Raw genomic sequence first — 14,274 nt, forward strand, 5'->3', positions numbered from 1 at the left:
TATACTTACCTGCTCTGTTCAATGGTTTGCACAGAGCAGTCCCGATCTTCCTCTTCTGGGGTGCCCCATCTATGCTACTAGCTCCTCCACCCTTCCAAAAGCCCCCATAATAAGCTGCCCCCCCTCCCCTTGCTGTGTTCCCAGGCTGTTGCTCTCAGCACAGTGCTGGATCGAGCTCGGGTATTTAGGGGCGGTTTGAGAGTGATGCATTGATAATATTAGCCGCCAAAAATTATCATCCGAAAACAGTTATCAGCATTTTGCCAATAGGAAAATAAAAGGTGCCGATTATGATAATTGACTTTAATACAAAATCGCATCCCATTGACTTCAATGCTAAAATGGCCCCTATTGGCTTCAATGCAAAAATGCCTCTATTTAACATTTAGGGAGTCACAGGGAGAACATGCAAACACCAGGCAGGTGGTGCCGTGGTTGGGATTCGAACCAGCGACCCTAGTACTGCCAGGTGGAAGTGCTAACAATTTAGCCACTGTGCTGCCCAGTTTTTACTTTAATGCAGAGAATGCATTAAGGTACAAAACCTTCTGCCTCTATAACCACTTTAACACAAAATCGTTTCTTACCATTTGAAAGGAAAAAAATGTTCCATAAATTTGAGGCCTTTAGCAGGAGTCCTGTCTACAACAACCAGCTTTATTCAGTCCTTAACTCTTTCACACTGACATTTGCATTAAAGCCAAAACCAAAATGTAATCTACTGCAGCTTACCAATCATTAGATGTGGTGGCTGCATTAGTTTTCTCTTTAGGCTTTCCTCCCTGTTTTCACCTGGTGATCTGGCCAGTAACACATCTCCTGTATTACAGTTTCCCCACTTTGGACAGCAGCATTATCAGCCTAGGGGGAGGGGAGTATTAGATGTACTAGCAGATTTAAATACACTTGCAAACTGAAGCCAAACTCCAGCTAAACCTTTATATTCAGTTACAGCAAACAGCTTTATTACTTTTGCGATAAAGGTTTTCTATAAACAAATAAAAGCTCATTGTAAGCTGCCAGTATTTAATGGTTTGTCTCATCTCTGTACCTGCAAGAGAGTCTGTTCTTTTGAAAAACACCAGAATTACTGGCTGGATCACCAGATGAAAACAGAAGAAAGCCTAAAAAGTAAAAAAAAGTCTTTTTTACAATGTGTTTAGGGAGAAAACGTTTAGGGAATGAAGGTCCACTTTAAATGTGATAAGTTAGGACACCAACCATTCGATGGCTTTACAGTTTGGCTGAAAGTAAATGAGCCTGTGACAGTGACCACTCGCAGCATGCCTTGGATGTAATGCATGTCTCTTCTGCAATAACTGCTTGCTGGCAGTTTTCTGCTTGTTAGGTTTAGTTCCACTTTGAATTGATGGGTTTAGTGGTTGTAAAGGTGCAAGGTTTTTTACCTTCATGCTTTCTAGCTATTGGCTCCCGCTACTATCAATCACAGTCAGTGAGCCAATGAGGAGAGAATGGAAGGGAGGCAGGGGCATGCCACACTGTGTGTTTGAATGGACACACAGAGCTGCTTGCTCTGGGGGCCCTTGGCAGAAGTGAGGGGCCAGGTGCTGGTGGGGGATCCGCGAAGAGGAGAATCAGGGCTCCTCTGTGCAATACCACTGCACAGAGCAGGAAAGTAAGACATGTTTGTTATTAAAAAAAAAAGATGAACCTTAAAAGTGTTACTAAACCCATGCCCCTGCATTCACTATATCTGGTCTCCCACAGTACATGGAACATGGAAGTGCAATTATTTTAGTAAATATAAACTGCTAATTACCTTTTCTCATCAGCAGATAGAGCAGTCTTGTGGCTTCTATCAGTGTCCAGCAGAGCACATATTAAAGCTTGAAGGAGTATACACTCTCCCCTGATTGTTCTATGAGGCTGCATAACCTCTCTGACCCTCTGTCTGGACATCACTGATCGGCCCTGTGCTGATCACATGCACTCTCCCAAGGAGAAAAAAACTCTCAAGCAATACACACCAAACAGAGCATGTGCAGCTTGCCCCCAAGGCTCTGTTCTATCAGCAGATGGACTGGGGACAGTAGAAGGGCAGGATCAGAGAAGACAGAATCAAACATCCTTTTTACACAATGAGGATTAACCCCTTAGGTTCCACAATGAGTATAACAAGCATGCTTTACTGCATATATAGACTGATTTTACTATTATGGGTTTAGTAACACTTTAATATCACTTTAATGCAGCACTTTCATACATAAAAGTACATGTGCCTCAATTGGTGAAGCAAGGCAGTCAGAGTCACTGGGGATGATTTACTTAAACTGGAGCACTCAGAATCCGGTGCGGCTGTTCATGTCAACCAATCAGCTTCTAACGTCAGCTTGTTTAACGAAACCTGGAAGCACCAGATTTTGCACTCTCCAGTTTTAGTAAATCAACCCGTTTCATTTCCAAACCTAGAATGCAGGCATTATAATTACAAACTGATTGGTTTTTATGGGCAAAAAGCTGGTTGTTGACAACTGAAGGACGCAGCAAGTGGAAGTCTTAGCCTTTTCCAATGCCATGTCCATGCCTATTAGCACAAAGTGGCTCCATGTCTAATCTTTGAGACTGTCGCGGAAAGAGACTAGAAGCAAAGGCGTTACCCACCTACCACCTTCAATGAGGGCGCATCCAACAACATAGGATCGCTAGGGAACACAGATAGACCACCAGAGTTTTAGGACTCGTTCACACCATGTCTGTTAAGCTGCATTCACCTGCATTGATCAAGGCAGATTCAGCACAAGGACACATCGGGGTTGATTTACTAAAACTGGTGCAATGAGAATCTGGTACAGCTGTACATACTAGCCTAACTGCAGCTTGTTCAGTTTTGGCAATAAAACCTGGAAGCTGATTGGTTTCTATACAGAGCTGCACCAGATTTTGCACCATACAATTTTAGTAAATAACCCCCAGAGAAAGCAATTAGGTTTTCTGTGCGATGTTGCATCTAGATGTGTGATGAGCTTGCATCTAAAGCCAAGTGTGTGAGCCCACCAGGTAGTAATTACCTATATAGGCCATTCATCTGTAATCGGGGGATTGCCCACCCTGCAGCCGCATGTATACAAAAGGAGAGTACATGTGCAGCTGTAGGGGGGGAAATTACCCTGGAACAAATGACTGGCCTAAGTGACAGCTTCCTGACAGGCTCACACATGTGGGTTTGGATCCCAATCCGAAATCGCCCATGGTCATATGATATCATTTGATTAAACCCATAAGACCTGGTTCACACCAATGCATTTTTGGTGCTTATGCAGAAACACACTACAGTCCATTTAACATGGTTTCCTATGGGACACGTTCACATCTATGCTTTTTTCAGCCTCTGCACTTTTGGGGTTAGGAACTTTAGTAAACGCAGAATGGTGCATTTTTGGTTCAACAGACTTCAATGGAGACGCTGCAGAAAATCATGTAATGCATTATTGGAGCGTTGTTGACGCGTTTTCCTTTTTTACTCTGCCCAATTACAAATTGGCCATAAAAAACACAAAAACACATTTAAAAAACGTCAAAAACACATCAAAAACACAAACGTGCACAGCCATCCAGAGCAGTGTGCCCAAGCCGACAGGGAGGAAGACTGTTAGTAAACAAAGCAGCCCTCCTCCCTGCCGGAGATTCTCGGTAATCATCAGGCGCAGGCGGGTAATCACCGGCCAGGACCCAGTGATTGACTGCCACGCCCCCTACCTGGAAATACAAAATCACGTATATATACGTGACTTTGTGCTCCCCTGCCACCCTGTAGTAGTATTTCTGCTATAGGACGGCGGGGAAGCAGTTAAAGCGATACTAAAGGCTTAACTTTTTTTTTTTAAATAACAACCATGTGTATACTTACCTGCTGTGTGCAGTGGTTTTGCACAGAGCAGCCTGGATCCTGCTCTTCTCGGGTCCTCCTCCAGCGCTCCTGGCTCCTTCCTGCTATGCTATGGGGCACCCGCTGCTCCGTGTGTCCATTCACACACAGAGCAGCGGCTCGGCCCCACCCTCTCTCTCTTCTCATTGGCTCACTGGCTGGGATTGACAGCAGCGGGAGCCAATGGCAGAAATGGATCAAAAGCAAACTGCATAGGTGTGAAGCAAGCCTAAAGGTGAAATACATCGGTTGGAGCGGTTCTCAGAAGAGGACTCTCCGCATGCTTGCTTTATGAAGATGCGCATGGGATATGTGCATAAATAAATCCACCTCATGAAGAGGTACGGTGGGTTGGGGTCCTCCTTCTAGGAATGGGCAGCAAAGCGGTACGTGGGTGAAGACTGTATATCCAGAGGTCTCCTTTAGGGTAGACTGGGTCTGCAACCCGTTTACAGGGATTCCCTTCCTCTGGGTACTGTGTCATTCAGCAAAGAACTCCACTGGTTCTGCAACTTAATAGCTCCATGAAGAAGCCATAGAAAGAATGCCCATAGTGTAGTACGTTCCCAATGGTTTTTATTGACAATAAAGTGAATAAAAATGTACAAAGGAGAGACTAACCCTTATCTAAGATGGCCGCCGGACCAACTCATGGCTCCGGCAGCGTGGCGTCACAGTGTGTTGAGCCTCCTGAGGTCTTTCATGCTAAAGCACATCTTAAAAGGGGGATCAACCTCAGACCCAGTCTACCCTAAAGAAGACCTCTGGATATACAGCCTTCACCCACGTACCGCTTTGCTGCCCATTCCTAGGAGGACCCCAACCCACCATACCTCTTCATGAGGTGGATTTATTTATGCGCATATCCCATGCGCATCTGGTAAGTGCACAATTTTACCAGTCTTCCCGAGCACAACTACCCTGACCTTCGGGCTCACTCGGGTGTTATTGGCACATATGTCCACGGACTTATTCACACTATAGACCTGATCGTGACCTATTATTTAGTGCTGCACTTTATTATATTTATTGTATCTTTGGGTTTTCATTTGGTTACCTTGAGGTGCCAGCTGCTACATTAGGAGCGCTCACTATATTTGTTTTATTACTGTTTTATGAAGAAGTGATGTCATCAGAGTGCGGCTTTCAGTTTGTTCCAGCGATGCTGCACTAATGTCCTGCAATCCATGCCGTTGAATGAAATTTTGTGACATTTCAATTAAAAAAAAGTTAAACAATGTGATACGTTGTAACGACGCATTGAATTGCCCCTTCACAAGGCACACCAGCCGCTGATGTGAACAAGTCCTCAGGCTAATGTCAGATTGTCCATTCTGCAACTAGAGACACTCTTTTCACCTACTGTTTCCAACCACATACTGTTGCCAGCTTCTGAACTGAAATTGTCACATTGTTTGCAACGTCAATGAATGACTCGAATCTCTCATTCAGGATTTGGTGTGACGCAGTGAATACAGAGGCCCTGTCACCAACTGCTGCACATGAAGGTAATCAGGGCAGGTAGATATACTCATACCTACAAGTCAGTGTACCCTGATTTCCCCTCCCCCACTGTGCACAAACCAGAGCTTATATTTTTAATCACCTCCAAAACTTCAGCTGGGTATACATTAGTAGAATTTCAAAAGTAAAAGTGCATGGAAATTCTTAGGAAACTTTGTACAAAAATTGAATGTCATTTGAAAGATTTTGTTTGCTTTTAACATTTGATTTTGGAATGAATGGGCTTTACCGACAGAAAATCACACAATGAAATTTGTACATTCAAGAAGAAAATTTCCACCCTGCAAACGAACATTGATTTCCCCCCATTAATCGATTCCCTGCCACACTATAGCACAAATACTGCTAGAGGACGGCAGCTCTGCACAAAATCATGTATATATATATGTGATTTTGCATTTATGGGTAGGGGTGCCCGCACTGCCATTGGCGGCGATGGCTGTCGATCACCAAGTCCCGGACAGAGATTCCCTGCCGCCATCCGGAGATCACTGAAATACACTGACAGGGGAGAGGTCTGTATGTAAACAATACAGATCTCTCCCGTCAGCTCCAGCATGCTGCTTTGTTTTGCTCTGCATAACAGAAAAATACAAAGCAGCATGCTTACACAGTAAAGCACACACAGCACACATAGTAAAACAGCACACAGTTAACCCTTTCATCGCCCCAGATGTTAACCCCTTCCTGCCCAGTGTCATTAGTACAGTGTCAGAGCTTTTTATTAGCACTGATCACTGTATTAGTCACTGTGGATGTCAGTGGCAGTTAGTCACTGTCAGTTAGTGTCAGAATGCCCGCCGCAGTCCCGCTATAAGTCGCTGATCGCCGCCATTACTAGTATAGAAAAAAAAATTTCAGTATATATACCGCCATTTATAGATGCTATAACTTTCACGTAAACCAATTAATTTATACGTATTGAGATTTGTTTTTAGCAAAGACATGTCGCAGAATACATATTGGCCTAAATTTATGACGAAATGTGATTTTTTAAAATTTTTTTACTGGACATGTTTAACAGCAAAAAGTCAAAAATACTGTTTTTTTTCCAAAATTGTTGGTCGTATTTTGTTTATAGCGCAAAAAATAAACGCAGAGGTGATCAAATACCACTGAAAGAAAGCTCTATTTGTGGGAAAAAAAAGAACATAAATTTAATTTAGGAGCAGCGTTGCATGACCGCGCAATTTAAAGTAACGCAGTGTCGTATCGCAAAAAATTGGCCTGGTCAGGAAGGGGGGTAAATCCTCTGGAGGGCAAGTGGTCAATGATTAGAAAAATGAACAAAAAATGTCAAATGTAATTCTATTATTGTATACCAAGATTTACAGGCGTGTTGTAGCCTGTGCATGCTAGAGGTCTGTATCTGTTCCCCTTCCCCTGAGATCAACTACGGTCCTAACAGTGGCTGGGAATGCCATGTGTCATCTGCATTGACCATCTTCAGCCAATCACACAAGACTTCTATATGTGGGTACATTTACCACCCATGTATAAAGTGATAAGACAGGCTCTCTTTAAAGGGTTAGTTCACTTTTGTTGTTTATTTTTTGTAAGTTCACATGCATTGCAGCTTTAAGTGCACAATATTAGGGCCAATTCACACCAGTGTGTTGATCTGCATTTTAGCGCAGCTGTAAAGTGCAGATCAATGGAAAAACATCTGAAAAACAATGATTTCCACTGTGTTCTATTCACATCATAACACGTTGATCTGTGTTGCGCTAAAATGCAAAATGTATGCATTTTAGCGCAACGCACCAGATGTAATCAAGTGCAAGGGGATGTAAACGGATGTCAACACAATGCACAGGATACCCCGTGAAAATGCAGTACGCTTTAACGCACAATAAAATGCAAGTCAACGGGCATCAAAAATGTATATCAAAGGACGTCAAAATGAATGTCAACGGATGCCAGCACATGACTAAAATGGATGGAAATGTATATCCATTTCCTATACATTTTAGCGCACGTCAGAGTGAATTGGCCAGAAAACACAAAATATAATGTACTGCAGCTTATCAATCCTTGAGTGTGGCAGCTGCATTAGTTTTCTTTTTTTCAGGCTTTTCCACTCCGTTTTCACCTGGTGATCTGTCCAGTAACATATCTCCTGTATTAGAGTGCCTCCACTTTGACTGAAGAAGCACAGCAGACAGCAGCATTGTGAGTCCTGGGGGACAGGAATGTTAGATGTACTAGCAGATACATATACACTAACAATTTAAAGCTGAACTCCAGCTAATACTTTATATGCAGTTACATCAGTTTTTTTTTTCTGATAAAGGTTTTACATAAATAAAAGCTTTTTTATTGTAAGCACCTCTGTCAGTGGCAAATGGTTTGTCTCAACACTCTTAACCAATACATTTGCAGAAGAGCTTGTTCTTTGGAAAAACAACAGACTTACTGGCCAGATCACTAAGTGAAAATAAAGGAACGAAAGCCTAACAAAGAAAACAAATGCTACCATCACATCTAAGGATTGGTAAGCTGCAATATAGGAATTGTTTGCTTTTCGGAATAATCTCCTTTAAAATTCTCTCCTCCGTTCTGTAAAATGCAGACTGCACATGTGTGGTTAGGCAAGCTGCATTCCCATAGTTTTAATTTGCAGGCAGCTGTCAGTTTTATATGCTATGCTGTGGAGAGGGACGGTTTGATACATGTTTTGCACACACTTTATTTTTTCTTCTTAAACTTTATATGAAGTAGCACTTCATGCGTATCTTTGCAAAGCAGCACAGTGACATATGATGCTTCTCAGTGCTCTGAACATTACTGCACCTCACGGCACCTCCTGGCTAGGCTAGGTTCACACTAGTCAATGCTCTGAAAAGTGATCTGTGCCGTCAGGCCTTCAGGAAGTGGTCATGTTTTTTTTTTTGCTGAATAGTAGTTGATAATTGTGGCAATGTGCCACAACTGCGTGTCAAGCATTTGACTCAGAGTTGCGGCACTGCTCCACTGACCTAAATGTCCAAGTTTGACAGGCATCTGTCAATTCAGTATGCCATATTAAATTTGCTGAGGCCTCAATTTAGGTGGGTTGCGGGGGTATTAACACTGTGGCTCATCTGCAAATCCAAATGCAGCTTTAGATCTCCACTCAGGCTACCCTGGTCATGTTTCAGTGAGTTCCACTACCGGGTTCAGTCTGGCAGCAAGCCTGTCCCACAAGCATAAAAACATTCCGATAACCGCACGCCATGCCAAGCCTTGTGTCAAACAGATAGTAGCAGCCTCAGCTTGCTCTGTCTAAGCCAAGCCCCAACGCGTTTCGTCCAACTCCAGGGCTTAAAGTGAAGCTCCAGTCTCCTGTACAAAAAAAACTATAGCTGCTGACTTTTAAAAACCTCACTTGTCCCTCGATCCAATGGTGTGCCCACCGCAGTCGAGTTCACTGGCCATCCTCTGCCCCCGACATCTTTTCTGTGGGCACCCCACTGTGAGAGCTTGCAGCTTCACAGCCTGATGCCCACTGAGCATTGTGAATGGTCGCTCAGTCTTCTGGGACCTGTCACATGTCCCAGAAGACTGCAGGGGGGAGAAGAACGTCTGCTTCCAATCGCTTAGCCCAGGGGTCTCCAAACTATGGCCCTCCAGGTGTTGAGGAACTGAAATTCCCATGAGGCCTTGCAAGATTAAGACAACCACAGGCAAGACTCCCAGAGGCACATGCATCATAGGACTTGTAGTACTTCAACAGCTGGAGGGCCATAGTTTGGAGACCCCTAGGCAGTCGGAGAGAAAGTGGGAGCAGGTAGCTGTCAAAATCCTATCCCCTCCCACTTTCCAAAGGTGCCTAACGGGGAGTGATGGACAAGTTGTTACCATCCCCTTTTGGGTGGAGCTCCTTTTTAGTCATGGGGGATTTAGTCACTGGGGATTAAGCACCTCCATTGTCAAGCTCCAGGGGGGTGAGACGAAACGCATTGGGGCAGGGTGTAGACGGAGCGAGCTGAGGCTGCTGCAAGGCATGGTGTATGGGAATGTTTTTCCTGCTTCTACACTGCGGCTCATCCGTCTGTTTTTGCTGTCCAGTGACAGAGGACTTGAAGTGTGAACGGTGAACACAGACAACAATCGTTTCCTATGTGCACCAGCGGGGACTGGTATTGATCCAGTGTGGAAAGACACAGAAATGCTGATATGTATTTGACATTTTTTTTTTTAGATGTCATGAAAATGACCTAACCCTTTAAATGGGATCCCTGTGGAATCAATAATGTTGATCATGCAGATAAGATCACCTCTATCATCCCATTAGAAGGTGTCAATCAAGCTGTCTGGTTATGAGTGACACATTGAGCATCACAAGCAACACTGGTCATCCTGAGCGGAGATCAGACTGGATGACACTGCGGATGGAGCTCCCTGTCATCCTATGTACTAAACATCCCCATGTCACTCCGCTGATTGATGACAATGGCCCCGTCCTGTGTCCCCTGCGATCGGATGTGTGTGGAGTGCAGAAGAACTTCCTCCGATCCTCACCCAACTCCTCCATGCCCGGTGTACAGAGGAGGGCACACACCGATCACCCTCTCCACATTCTCCCACCGCACACCTCCCGACATCTCCCACTTCTCTATCCGACGTGACACTCAGCCACCACACACCGATCCACCGCACACACTATACACGGAGCAAGGGCTGCCCGGCTCTGCTATGCTCATTCACGGGCACCGTGCCCGGCTACCTCTCGGGAACTCACCGTGCTCACCGCCGTTCACTGCTGGGGAGGCAAGACTTCCCGGCGCATCCCCAGCTGCCAACGGCGCATGCGCAGCTTACTCTCGCTTCACCAGTAATTGCTGTCGACGCGAGACTTGCCTGCGCATGCGTGGTGAGGGGGAAGATTGTGTAGGAGAGGGAGCTCAGAGAATGCTGAGAGTTGGCTGTGTGAAGAATACTGAGAGTTGGCTGGGAGGTGACGTTGGTGTTCGTCAAGGAGCACAGGTTTAGAGATGGTTAATAGACGTGTACAATTCTAGAACAATAAAGAGAAATACATCAAATAAAAGGACTGTGGTTTAAGTTAATTACTATTTTATTGTGGTAAAGTTAACTTGTCGCCAACAGTACGCAAATATGCAGCTTCTCGCCAGCTGGGCCTTGACACTGAGAGCCCACATATTTGTGTACCAGGGGCGGATTGACAACTCATGGGGCCCCTGGGCAATAGGGGATCATGGGGCCCCTGTGTCCTTGCCAAATCTCAAAAAAGCCTATGAAAAAGGTACCAGGGGCATCTCATGAGGCCCCCTACTGACCCCGGGCCCTCGGGCAGTGCCCGAGTTTCCAAATGGTTAGTTTTTTTTTTTTTTTTAATTGAACTTGGATAGGGGTGTATGGGATGCGCAAAGAAAATGGAACTGGAGGACAACTCCTTAGCAACAATATACAAGTCCACAGACAAATATTCTCTTCTTGGAGAGATCCCCAGCCCTGGTGCACCACCTCAGACCCCAGATGAATTCTCCTCTTCATCCAGCTGCCTGAAGGAATCCCTGAGGAAGGGGACTCAGAAACTGCCACTTTAGCCAAGCAGCTCCAGATGAGGAGCTAGTCGGGTTGGCCACCTGACTGTCCTCTCCCCTTATCTGGTCCAGGGTGTGTGGGATTACTCACTCAGTCCTCTCCTGCAAGCTTGTGGGTTGGTGGCTACCTTCAGGCCTTATGCTGGGCTGGCCCCCCTTCCCTGCTTCCCAGGCTGTTCTCTCTCAGGGGATGATTGAGGCTGAGAGATCCTCCCTTCAATCTCCTGACTGTAGGCAGGTCCCTTCACTGGGCCCCCTCCCAGGCTCCACACTCCATCCTTTACTCCATCTTCCACCCGACGCTACTCCCCTGCTGATCAGGCTATGTCATATTTAAGGGCTGCCCTGGCCCCATGCCAAGCCTCCTGGCCCCTAAGTTTGCAGACCAGCCTCTCCTCTCCCTCACCCACTGCCTTCTAGAAACTTCTCAAGTTTATAGAGAGGGGGGTTATCAGGGAACGTATCTGCAGAGCCCTCAACCCTGACCTAAAAATTATGAATCTGCCTCTTCACCCAGCTTTACTGGTCAAGGGGGTCCCCTCTCCCCCAAGGGGTGTAGGAGTACTCACACTGTCCTGTCCTGTCAGCTTGATGGGTTTGTAGCTGCTTTTAGGCCTTTCACTGGGCTAGCTCCTTCCCTGCTAACAGGTTGTCCTCCCAAGGAGACATTGAGGCAGTAGAGATCCTCCCATCCAGCAACCAGCCTGGTGTGGGGTCCCTTCCCTGGGGCCCCCTCCCAGGGTCCACACTCCTGCCTTCCTCTCAGTCCATCTTCCACCAAACTCTCCTCTCTCCCCAGGCTCTGTCATATTTGAAGGTTGCGGCTCCACAGCCGGGTGCTACTGCGCTTGTGTGAGTAGCGCTGCGCATTGTGAATGGTTCCACAGTCTTCTGGGACCTGTCATGTATCCCAGAAGACTGCAAGGGGGGCAGAGAACTTCTGCTTCCGATGGCTTAGGTGTCAAAATTGGATACCCATTCCCCAAAGGTGCCAATTCCTAATGTGGAGTGGAGGACAAGTCGTTAAAGCGGAACTTCCCCTTTTGGGTGGAGCTTAGTTTTAAGCTCCAGAAGGTTTTGCCCCCTTCATGACCAGGCCTTTTTTTCCTATTTAGCACAGAACCATTTTAACCGATAATTGCACGATCATTCAATGCTGTACTCAATCAAAATTTATATCATCTTTTCCCCACAAATAGAATTTTCTTTTGGTGGTATTTGATCACCACTGGGGTTTTTTCACTTCGATATAAACGGAAAAAAAAACAAAAATTAAAACTATATATATACATATATTATTTCTGCTATGAAACATATCCAAAAAAAAAATTAAAAAATCAAAGTTCTTCAGAAGTTTTGGCCAAAATGTATTCTGCTACATGTCTTTAGTAAAAAAAAATTCCAATACGTGTATATTGATTGGTTTGCGTAAACATTATAGTGTCTACAAACTACGGATATATATTGGATTTTTTATTTATTTATGTATTTCTTTACTTTTACACTGCTAATGGTGGTGATAAACAACTTATTATGGGACTGCTATAGTGCTACGGGCAATCTGGCACTGAAGGGAACTGACTAAGAGCAACTGACATCTCCAGTGACACTACTACAGTGATCAGTGATGATACTATATTATACTTGTGATGCTAATGCCCCTGGCTGGGAAGGGATTAGATGGCTGGGAAGGGGTTCAATGGCTGGGACAGGATTAAATGGCTGGGAAGCGGTTACATTTAGGGTGATCAAGGGGTTAGATGTGTGCCTACCAATGTGTAATGTTTGTATTATGTGCTGTTTTTACAAAAAGATCTCTTTGTTTCTGCAAAACAGGGATGAGAAACAGAGAGATACAGTAGTTGCCTCTATACAGAGCTCTGGGCTATAATTGCATGTGTCGGTGAGGGAGCTTGCATGCGCGCGCCCTAACCCAGGAAGCAGGCAGGAAAGTACCAGTACGTCATTGTGCCTGCACAGGCCACTCCTCCACGGTATATTGAAGGCGGGCAGTCCGAATGTAGTTAACCCCTTGTCTCCAACGTCACACAAATATGTGGACTTACAGAACTGGGCTTTTTTCCGTAGGACCGAATATTTGTGTATCTGTTTTTGTGCCACATGGCACGCTCCCAGCACAAAACCAGGGTGTCACTGAGAGCCCCGAGTCCCTTAAAAATTATCCTGACCCAGAACTCCTGATTTTTGGTCACCTCATCGCTGTGATAGCCTCTGATTGGCTATCACAGTGGTCAGTCACTGTGAAGCCCGCCCCCATGCTTTCTTTGTCTGAATGGAGGAGAGAGATACTTTGTATACATACAGAATACAGTTTATGATACATTGTATACATACAGAATGCAGTCTATAATACATTGTATACATACGGAATGCAGTCTATAATACATTGTATACATACGGAATGCAGTCTATAATACATTGTATACATACGGAATGAAGTCTATAATACATTGTATACATACGGAATGAAGTCTATAATACATTGTATACATACGGAATGCAGTCTATAATACATTGTATACATACGGAATGCAGTCTATAATACATTGTATACATACGGAATGCAGTCTATAATACATTGTATACATACAAAATGCAGTCTATAATACATTGTATACATACGGAATGAAGTCTATAATACATTGTATACATACGGAATGCAGTCTATAATACATTGTATACATACAGGATAAAGTCTATAATACATAGTATCCATGCGGAATGCAGTCTATAATACATTGTATACATACGGAATGAAGTCTATAATACATTGTATACATACGGAATGCAGTCTATAATACATTGTATACATACAGGATACAGTCTATAATACATAGTATCCATGCAGAATGCAGTCTATAATACATTGTATACATACAGAATGCAGTCTATAATACATTGTATACATACAGGATACAGTCTATAATACATAGTATCCATGCAGAATGCAGTATATAATACATTGTATACATATAGAATGCAGTATATAATACATTGTATCTCTCTCTCTCCATGCAGAGAGAAAAAAAACAACAGTGTGTAAAAAAAAATTTAAAAAATTAAAAAATAAAGTAAAAAAAAAAAACCTAGATCAAGGTTTGATATAGGTCAGTGCCAAGGTTAGTGTTTGGGTCAAGAGTCAGGGTCGCAGGTCAGGATTTTTCTTTCAATTATTAAAAAAGCACAATTGTTTCTGGTCTGTACTACAGGTACAAACATCAAATAATAATCACATATTGTTTTTCAGTAGAGGTAGCGAAACCCACCTGAAAGCCTTGGTCTCATGTCCTGCCC

General features: G+C 44.2%; 1 protein-coding gene across 1 annotated transcript in view; it reads right to left on the reverse strand.

Moving 5' to 3' along the window:
• The window catches only part of LOC149472247 (ubiquitin-conjugating enzyme E2 E2), a 363,295-nt gene extending 353,050 nt beyond the window's left edge, over nucleotides 1–10,245 (reverse strand). The window contains exon 1 of the mRNA XM_089691029.1: nucleotides 10,134–10,245. The gene's annotated coding sequence lies outside the window, so the exon portion shown is untranslated. The remainder of the gene's footprint in view (nucleotides 1–10,133) is intronic.
• Nucleotides 10,246–14,274: the final 4,029 nt, after the last annotated feature.

Source organism: Staurois parvus, unplaced genomic scaffold (assembly GCF_062004578.1).
Source record: "Staurois parvus isolate SC_StPar_1 unplaced genomic scaffold, SC_StPar_1.0 ptg000021l, whole genome shotgun sequence".
In the NCBI taxonomy this organism is placed as follows: Eukaryota; Metazoa; Chordata; class Amphibia; order Anura; family Ranidae; genus Staurois; species Staurois parvus.